Below are 11,126 nucleotides of genomic sequence, written 5' to 3'. Positions count from 1 at the left end.
GAGATTTCTTTGGTGGAATTTATGCAACCCGCATAGCTAATTTTCATGGTATAACCATACGTGAAGATGATATTGAGTTGCCTCCTACTTATTTGGATTATGAGGCTATGGTTCGTCATCAGTTTGTTGAGAGGAACGATCAGTTCCTCCGGTACCGACTAATCTTTGATAGACGACGCACCTATCACGTTGCTCTCCCTACTTCTACTTTATTTGACTTTCATGCAAAATGAGATATTTTATAACCAGAGAGGAGGCGGAAGAGTATAAGAGGAGAGCTGACATAGCTCGCCTCCAAGCTGCAGCCCATGATGCAATGACTGCTGCATCGCAGTACGACCCCTGTTACAACTTTGGATATCCGCCAGGCCAGCCGTGGCCATAGACCAACTTAGGCCAAAAGCCTAAGCTTGGGGGAGTACGTATTTCTCACCGACATTACATTTATGTTCACACACTCATTGTTAGATGTCGGTGCTCATACTTTTTCATTGTAATATCCATGCTAGTTATTTTCTCCTTTTATGCTTTCTTCTTGTGTGTTTATAAACCTTAAGAAAAACCAAAAAAAATTGTTGTAGCTTTTAGCTAGTTTTAATTTCCATGCTTGTAGTAGTAATTAAAAAGAAAACCCGAAAAGATTTCCTGTTCTTCTTTTGCTTGTTCAGAGCTTTCCCGTGTAAATAGTTTTATTTCTTTTCTTTTCTTTGGGGGTCGATAGGAGAAGACCATAATTAAATTGTTGAAGTGGCTCTTATATGCATTATTGTTGATCTGACAAAATAACCCATATTGCCTTGTCTTCTCCTGTTTATTGAATGCTTGCAGATTCCAACTTAGTCCAATGCACGCGCACTATTATTATTATTATTATTATTATTATTATTATTATTATTATTATTATTATTATTATTATTATTATTATTATTATTATTATTATTATTATTATCCACATCATTCGGTCGTGCAAGTGAAAGGCAATTATGATGATATATGATGGACTGATTGAGATGAGAAAAGATGGTATGAACTCGACCTCTCTTGATTTTGTAAATATGATTAGTTCAACGTTCCTGATTCAGCCTATTATGAATAAACATGTTTGCAATGACAACTAGAGATCATAGTTTCTTGTGCCATGCTTAATTAGCTAGGAGCTTATAATGGTTTACCTTGCGTGCCAACATGCTATTAAAATGGTTGTGATGTGGTATGATAGGGTGGTATCCTCCTCTGAATGACTTAAGTGACTTGACTTGGCACATGTTCACGCATGTAGTTGAAACAAGATCAACATAGCCTTCACGATATTTATGTTCATGGTGGATTATATCCTACTCATGCTTGCATTCGGTGTTGATTAATTTTAATGCATGTTCATGACTGTTGTTGCTCTCTAGCTGGTCGCTTCCCAGTCTTTTTCTAGCCATCACTTGTACTAAGCGGGAATACTGCTTGTGCATCCAATTCCATAAACCCCAAAGTTGTTCCATATGAGTCCACCATACCTACCTATATACGGTATCTACCTGCCATTCCAAGTAAATTTGTATGTGCCAAACTCTAAACCTTCAAATAAATATCCTGTTTTGTATGCTCAAATAGCTCATGTATCAACTAGGGCTGTCCGTATATTCCATGTTAGGCGGGTTATTCTCAGGAGGAGTGGACTCCGCTCCTCACTCACGAGAAAGTGGCAGGTCACCGGATGCCCAGTCCCATTCTTTATGCAAACTAAATCAAAATAATTGCAAACAAAACTCCCCCTAGGACTCTTGTTAGTTGGAGGCACTCGTTTTTTCTAGCAAGCCATGGATTGATGCTTGTTGGTGGAGGGGGGGGGGGGGTATAAACTTTACCATTCTGTTTGGGAACCGCCTATAATGTGTGTAGCATGGAAGATATTTCCATCTCTTGGTTGTTATGTTAACAATGAAAGTATACCGCTCAAAATATTATTCATCTCTATTTCAAAACCGAGCTCTGGCACCTCTACAAATCTCTGCTTCCCTCTGCGAAGGGCCTATCTATTTGTTTTATGTTGAGTCATCATCCTCCTATTAAAAAGCACCAGTTGGAGAGCACCGCTGTCATTTGCATTCATTACTGTTTGTTTACATTGAGTATGACTTGTCTGGATCTCTTTTACCATGAATTACAATGTCTAGTCAGTCCTTGATCTTTAAAGGTGCTCTGCATTTATGTTTTGCGGTCTCAGAAAGGGCTAGCGAGATACCATCTTCTTATATCATATTATGATTGTTTTGAGAAAGTGTTGTCATCTGAGATTTATTATTATTACTCGCTAGTTTATTCTGCCATTGATATGAGTAAACATGAGACCTAAGCGTTATTGTGAATATGGTTAGTTTATAATCTTTGCTCAAAACTTGAATGTTGGCTTTACATATTTACAACAACAAGAGCAAACAGAGTTTGTAAAAGTTTTTCTTTATCACTTTTAGTTTGTCAACTGAATTTTTTGAGGACAAGCAAATGTTTAAGCTTGGCGGAGTTGATACGTCTCCGTCGTATCTACTTTTCCAAACACTTTTGCCCTTGTTTTGGACTCTAACTTGCATGATTTGAATGGAACTAACCTGGACTAACGCTATTTTCAGCAGAATTGCCATGGTGTTATTTATGTGCAGAAACTAAAGTTCTCGGAATGACCTGAAACTTCACGGAACGTCTTTTTGGAAATAATAAAAAATCCTTGCAAATGATGAAGACCAGGGGGCCCACACCATAGCCACGAGGGTGGGGGGCATGCCCCCTACCTCGTGCCCCCCCTAGAGCTCCTCCGACCTCAACTCCAACTCTATATATTTGCTTTCGGGGAGAAAAAAATAGAGGAGAAGGATTCATCGCGTTTTATGATACGGAGCTGCCGCGAAGCCCTAAAACCTCTCGGGAGGACTGATCTGGAGTCCGTTCGGGGCTCCGGAGAGGGGAATCCGTCGCCATCATCATCATCAACCTTCCTCCATCACCAATTTCATGATGCTCACCTCCTTGCGTGAGTAATTCCATCATAGGCTTGTTGGACGGTGATGGGTTGGATGAGATTTATCATGTAATCGAGTTAGTTTTGTTAGGGTTTGATCCCTAGTATCCACTATGTTCTGAGATTGATGTTGCTATGACTTTTCTATGCTTAATGCTTGTCACTAGGGTCCGAGTGACATGATTTCAGATCTGAACCTATTATGTTTTCATCAATATATGAGAGTTCTTGATCGTATCTTGCAAGTCTATATTCACCTACTATGTGTTATGATCCGGCAACCCCGAAGTGACAATAATCGGGACCACTCCCGGTGATGACCGTAGTTTGAGGAGTTCATGTATTCACTATATGTTAATGCTTTGGTCCGGTACTCTATTCAAAGGACGCCTTGATATCCCTTAGTTTCCGCTAGGACCCCGCTGCCACGGGAGGGTAGGACAAAAGATGTCATGCAAGTTCTTTTCCATAAGCACATATGACTATATTCGGAATACATGCCTACATTACATTGATGAATTGGAGCTAGTTCTGTGTCACCCTAGGTTATGACTTTACATGATGAACCGCATTCGGCATAATTTTCTATCACCGATCCATTGCCTATGAGCTTTCCATATATTGTTCTTCACTTATTTATTTTTCCGTTGCTACTGTTACAATCACTACAAAATACCAAAAACATTACTTTTGCTACCGTTACTTTTGCTATCGTTACCACTACTATCATATTTCTTTGCTACTAAATACTTTGCTGCAGATATTAAGTTTCCAGGTGTGGTTGAATTGACAACTCAGCTGCTAATACTTGAGAATATTCTTTGGCTCCCCTTCTGTCAGATCAATAAATTTGGGTTGAATACTCTACCCTCGAAAACTATTGCAATCCCCTATACTTGTGGGTTATCAGCTGCCTCCGTCCTTCTCTCATACTCGTCGCCTCCTGCCTGGTTGTAACATATCTCCTTTTTGCCTGAAAGTCAAAGAAAGTAGGAGCAGGGAGAGCAACATGGACGGTGCGCCCTCTGTCAAAGATTAGTCGGTACTGGAGGAACTGATCGTTCCTCTCAACAAACTAATGGCGAACCATGGCATTATAATCTAGGTAAGTAGGAGGTAATTCTATATCATTTTGATACGTCTCCAACGTATCTACTTTTCCAAACACTTTTGCCCTTGTTTTGGACTCTAACTTGCATGATTTGAATGGAACTAACACGGACCGACGCTGTTTTCAGCAGAATTGCCATGGTGTTTTTTGTGTGTAGAAATAAAAGTTCTTGGAATGACCTGAAAATCAACGGAGAATATTTTTGGAATATATAAAAAATATTGGCGAAAGAATCAAGACCAGGGTGCCCACACCCTGTCCACGAGGGTGGGGGCGCGCCTACCCCCTGAGTGCGCCCCCTGCCTCGTGGGCCCCCTGGTGCTCCTCTGACTTCAACTCCAACTCTATATATTCGTGTTCAGGAAGAAAAAAACCAGAGAGAAGGATTCATCGCGTTTTACGATATGGAGCCGCCGCCAAGCCCTAATCTCTCTCGTGAGGGCTGATCTGGAGTCCGTTTGGGGCTCCGAAGAGGGGAATCAGTTGCCATCGTCATCATCAACCTTCCTCCATCACCAATTTCATGATGCTCACCGCCGTGCATGAGTAATTCCATTGTAGGCTTGCTGGACAGTGATAGGTTGGATGAGATTTATCATGTAATTGAGTTAGTTTTGTTAGGGTTTGATCCCTAGTATCCATTATGTTCTGAGATTGATGTTGCTATGACTTTTCTATGCTTAATGCTTGTCACTAAGGCCCGAGTGCCATGATTTCAGATCTGAAACTATTATGTTTTCATGAATATATGTGAGTTCTTGATCCTATCTTGCAAGTCTATAGTCACCCATTATGTGTTATGATCCGTTAACCCCGAAGTGACAATAACCGGGATACTTACCGGTGATGACCGTAGTTTGAGGAGTTCATGTATTCACTAAGTGTTAATGCTTTGATCCAATACTCTATTAAAAGGAGGCCTTAATATCCCTTAGTTTCCATTAGGACCCTGCTGCCACAGGATGGTAGGACAAAAGATGTCATGCAAGTTCTTTTCCATAAGCACGTATGACTATATTCGGAATACATGCCTACATTACATTGATGAACTGGAGCTAGTTCTATGTCACCCTATGTTATAACTATTGCACGAGGAATCGTATCCGACATAATTATCCATCACTGATCCATTGCCTACGAGCTTTTCATATATTGTCCTTCGCTTATTTACTTTTCCGTTGCTACTGTTATAATCACTATAAAACCAAAACTGCTACCGTTACTTTTGCCACCGTTACCACTACTATCATATTACTTTGCTACTAAATACTTTGCTGTAGATATTAAGTTTCCAGGTGTGGTTGAATTGACAACTCAGCTGCTAATACTTGAGAATATTCTTTGGCTCCCCTTGTGTCGAATCAATAAATTTGGGTTGAATACACTTGATACGTCTCCAACGTATCTATAATTTTTTATTGCTTCATGCTATATTATATTCTATTTTGGATGATTAATGGGCTTTGTTATACACTTTTACATTATTTCTGTGACTAACCTATTAACCGGAGGCCCATCCCAGAATTGCTGTTTTTTGCCTATTTCAAAGTTTCGTAGAAAAAGAATATCAAACGGAGTCCAAACGGAATGAAACCTTCGGGAATGTGATTTCCGGAACGAACTGATCCAGAGGACTTGGACCCTACGTCAAGACATCAACTAGGAAGGCACGAGGTAGGGGGGCGCGCCTACCCCCCAGGCGCGGCCTCCACCCTTGTGGGGCCCATGTTGCTCCACCAATGTACTTCTTCCTCCTATATATACCTATGTACCCCCAAACTACCAGATACGGAGCCAAAAACCTAATTCCACCACCACAACCTTCTGTACCCGTGAGATCCCATCTTGGGGCCTTTTCCGGAGCTCCGCCGGAGGGGGCATCAATCACGGAGGGCTTCTACATCAACACCATAGCCTCTCCGATGATGTGTGAGTAGTTTACCTCAGACCTTCGGGTCCATAGTTATTAGATAGATGGCTTTTTCTCTCTTTTTGGATCTCAATACAAAGTTCTCCATGATTCTCGTGGAGATCTATTCGATGTAATCTTGTTTTGCGGTGTGTTTGTTGAGATCGATGAATTATGGGTTTATGATCAAGTTTATCTATGAACAATATTTGAATCTTCTCTGAATTCTTTTATGTATGATTGGTTATCTTTGCAAGTCTCTTCGAATTATCAGTTTGGTTTGGCCTACTAGATTGATCTTTCTTGCAATGGGAGAAGTGCTTAGCTTTGGGTTCAATCTTGCGGTGTCCTTTCCCAGTGACAGTAGGGGAAGCAAGGCACGTATTGTATTATTGCCATCGAGGATAAAAAGATGGGTTTATATCATATTGCATGAGTTTATCCCTCTACATCATGTCATCTTACTTAAAGCATTACTCTGTTCTTTTGAACTTAATACTCTAGATGCATGCTGGATAGCGGTCGATGTGTGGAGTAATAGTAGTAGATGCAGGCAAGACCCGGTCTACTTGTCTCGGACGTGATGCCTATATACATGATCATACCTAGATATTCTCATAACTATGCTCAATTCTGTCAATTGCTCAACAGTAATTTGTTTACCCACCGTAATACTTATGCTCTCGAGAGAAGCCACTAGTGAAACCTATGACCCCCCGGGTCTGTTTTCCATCATATTAATCTCCCTTCAACAAGCTATTTCTGGTGCCGTTTTTATTTTGCTTTATTTACTTTGCATCTTTATCATAAAAATACCAAAAATATTATCTTATCATATCTATCAGATCTCACTTTCGTAAGTGATCGTGAAAAGGGATTGACAACCCCTTTATTGCGTTGGTTGCGAGGATTTTATTTGTTTGTGTAGGTGCGAGGGACTCGTGCATGGCCTCCTACTAGATTGATACCTTGGTTCTCAAAAACTAAGGGAAATGCTTACGCTACTTTGCTGCATCACCCTTTCCTCTTCAAGGAAAAAACAACACAGTGCTCAAGAGGTAGCAAGAAGGATTTCTGGCGCCGTTGCCGGGGAGTCTACATAAAAGTCAACATACCAAGTACCCATCACAAATCCTTATCTCCCGCATTACATTATTTGCCATTTGCCTCTCGTTTTCCTCTCCCCCACTTCACCCTTGTTGTTTTATTTGCCCTCTCTCTCTCTCTCCGTCCTCCTTCTCTTTCCGTATTTGCCTCTTTTCGCTCGCTTCTTGTTTGCTCGTGTGTTGGTTGCTTGCTTATCACGATGGCTCAAGATAATACCAAATTGTGTGACTTCACTAATACCAACAACAATGATTTTATTAGCACTGCGATTGCTCCTCTTACCGATACTGAATCTTGTGAAATTAATGCTGCTTTGTTGAATCTTGTCATGAAAGATCAATTCGCCAGCCTTCCTAGTGAAGATGCCGCTACCCATCTTAATAGTTTCGTTGATTTGTGTGATATGCAAAAGAAGAAATACGTGGACAATGATATTGTTAAATTGAAGCTATTCCCGTGTTCGCTTAGAGATCGTGCTAAAGCTTGGTTTTTGTCTTTGCCTAAAAATAGTATTGATTCTTGGAATAAGTGCAAAGATGCTTTTATATCTAAGTATTTTCCTCGTGCTAAGATCATATCTCTTAGAAATGATATCATGAATTTTAAGCAACTTGATCATGAACATGTTGCACAAGCTTGGGAGAGGATGAAATTAATGATACGTAATTGCCCTACACATGGTTTGAATTTGTGGATGATTATACAAAACTTTTATGCCGGATTGAATTTTGCTTCTAGAAATCTTTTAGATTTGGCCGCGGGAGGCACTTTCATGGAAATCACTTTAGGAGAAGCTACTAAAATCCTAGATAATATTATGGTTAATTATTCTCAATGGCACACTGAAAGATCTACTAATAAGAAAGTGCATGCGATAGAAGAAATTAATGTTTTGAGTGGAAAGATGGATGAACTTATGAAATTATTTGCTAATAAAAGTGTTTCTTCTGATCCTAATGATATGCCTTTGTCTACTTTGATTGAGAATAATAATGAATCTATGGATGTGAATTTTGTTGGTAAGAATAATTTTGGTAACAACGTGTATAGAGGAAACTTTAATCCTAGGCTGTATCCTAGTAATTCCTCTAATAATTATGGTAATTCCTACAACAATTCTTATGGAAATTTTAATAAGATTCCCTCTGATTTTGAATCTAATATTAAAGAAGTTATTACTTCGCAAAAGAGTTTCAATGCTTTGATTGAAGAAAAATTGCTTAAGATTGATGAGTTGGCTAGGAACATTGATAGAATTTCTCTTGATGTTGATTCTTTGAAACTTAGATCTATTCCACCTAAGCATAATAAAATGAGTCTCTCAAAGCCATGAGAATTTCCATTGATGAGTGCAAAGAAAGAACCGCTAGGATGCGTGCTAAGAAAGATTGCTTTATAAAAGCGTGTTCTTCTAGTTTTCATCATAATTAAGATGAAGATCTAAAAGTTATTGTTCTGTCTCCTATTAAATCTTTGTTTTTCAATAAATCTTTGTTTTTCAATATGAATCTTGATAATGATGGGGCTGAAGATGAGCTACCTTTACCTAAAAGGCATTCCAAAAATTCGGAGTCTTTAGATCTTGATGCTAAAATTGTTAAAAGTGGGATTGAAGAGGTTAAAACTTTAAATATCAATGAACCCACTATTTTGGATTTCAAGGAATTTAATTATGATCATTGCTCTTTAATAGATTGTATTTCCTTGTTGCAATCCGTGCTAAATTCTCCACATGCTTATGGTCAAAATAAAGCCTTTACCAAACATATCGTTGATGCAATCTTACAAAGAAAAACTTGAGTTGGAAGTTTATATCTCTAGAAAACTTTATGATGAGTGGGAACCTACAATAAAAATTAAAATTAAAGATCATGAGTGCTATGCTTTGTGTGATTTGGGTGCTAGTGTTTCCATGATCCCAAATACTCTGTGTGATTTGCTAGGTTTCCGTGATTTTGATGATTGCTCTTTAAACTTGCACCTTGCGGATTCCACCATTAACAAACCTATGGAAAGAATTAATGATGTTATTATTGTTGAAAATAGGAACTATGTGCCCATAGATTTTATTGTTCTTGATATAGATTGCAATCCTTCATGTTCTATTATTCTTGGTAGACCTTTCCTTAGAACGATTGGTGCAATTATTGATATGAAGGAAGGGAATATTAGATTCCAATTTCTGTTAAGGAAAGGAGTGGAACACTTCCATAGAAAGAAAATTAAATTACCATATGAATCTATTATGAGAGCCACTTATGGATTGCCTACCAAAGATGGCAATACCTAGATCTATCTTCGCTTTTATGCCTAGCTAGGGGCGTTAAACGATAGCGCTTGTTGGGAGGCAACCCAATTTTATTTTTATTCCTTTCTTTTTGCTCCTGTTTAGTAATAAATAATTTATCTAGCCATTGTTTTGGTTGTGTTTTTTGTGTTTAATTAGTGTTTGTGCCAAGTAGAACCGTTGGGAAGACTTGGGGAAAGTCTTTTTGATCTTGCTGTAAAAAACAGAAACTTTAGCGCTCACAAGAATTGCTGCCATTTTTATTTGGAAAGTAATATTTAGTTAATTATTTTTGCAGATGATTAATATATGAATTCCTCACGTCCAGAAATTTATTTTAGAATTTTTGGGGTTCCAGAAGTTTGCGTTAGCTACAGATTAATACAGACTTTTCTGTTTTTGACAGATTCTGTTTTTCGTGTGTTGTTTGCTTATTTTGATGAATCTATGGCCATTAAAAGAGTTTATAAACCATATATAAGTTGGAATACAGTAGGTTTAACACCAATATAAATAAATAATGAGTTCATTACAGTACCTTGAAGTGGTGTTTTGTTTTCTTTCGCTAACGGAGCTCACAAGATTTTCTATTTTGAGTTTTGTGTTGTGAAGTTTTCAAGTTTTGGGTAAAGATTTGATGGATTATGGAACAAGGAGTGGAAAGAGCCTAAGCTTGGGGATTCCCATGGCACCCCAAGGTAAAATTCAAGGACACCCAAAAGCCTAAGCTTGGGGATGCCCTGGAAGGCATCCCCTCTTTCGTCTTCGTCTATCGGTAACTTTACTTGGAGCTATATTTTTATTCACCACATGATATGTGTTTTGCTTGGAGCGTCTTGTATTATTTGATTCTTTATTTGTTAGTTTACCACAATCATCTTTGCTGTACACACCATTTGAGAGAAACTCACATGATTTGAAAATTATTAGAATACTCTATGTGTTTCACTTATATCTTTAGAGTTATATAGTTTTTGCTCTAGAGCTTCACTTCTATCTTTTAGAGCACGGTGGTGGATTTGTTTTATACTACTGTTCTCTCATGCTTCACTTAGATTATTTTGAGAGTCTTAAACAGCATGGTAATTTGCTTAAATTGGGAAATTAATCCTAATATGCTAAGTATTCGAGACTAGTAAAAAACTTTCTTATGAGTGTGCTGAATACTAAGAGAAGTTTGATGATTGATGATTGTTTTGAGATATGGAGGTAGTGATATTAAAGTTGTGATAGTTGAGTAGTTGTGAAATTGAGAAATACTTGTGTTGAAGTTTGCAAGTCCTGTAGCATGCACATATGGTAAACGTTATGTAACAAATTTGAAACATGAGGTGTTCTTTGATTGTCTTCCTTATGAGTGGCGGTCAGGGACGAGCGATGGTTTTTTCCTACCAATCTATCCCCCTAGGAGCATGCGTGTAGTGCTTGGTTTTTGATGAATTGTAGATTTTTGCAATAAGTATATGAGTTCTTTAGGACTAATGTTGAGTCCATGGTTTATACGCACTCTAACCCTTCCATCATTGCTAGCCTCTTCGGTACCGTGCATTGCCCTTTCTCACATTGAGAGTTGGTGCAAACTTCGTCGGTGCATCCAAACCCCGTGATATGATACGCTCTTTCACACATAAACCTCCTTATATCTTCCTCAAAACAGCCACCATATCTACCTATTATGGCATTTCCATAGCCATTCCGAGATATA

The sequence above is a fragment of the Triticum dicoccoides genome, chromosome 2A, assembly GCF_002162155.2.
Source record: "Triticum dicoccoides isolate Atlit2015 ecotype Zavitan chromosome 2A, WEW_v2.0, whole genome shotgun sequence".
Lineage (NCBI taxonomy): Eukaryota > Viridiplantae > Streptophyta > Magnoliopsida > Poales > Poaceae > Triticum > Triticum dicoccoides.
This window is presented reverse-complemented; position numbering follows the sequence as displayed.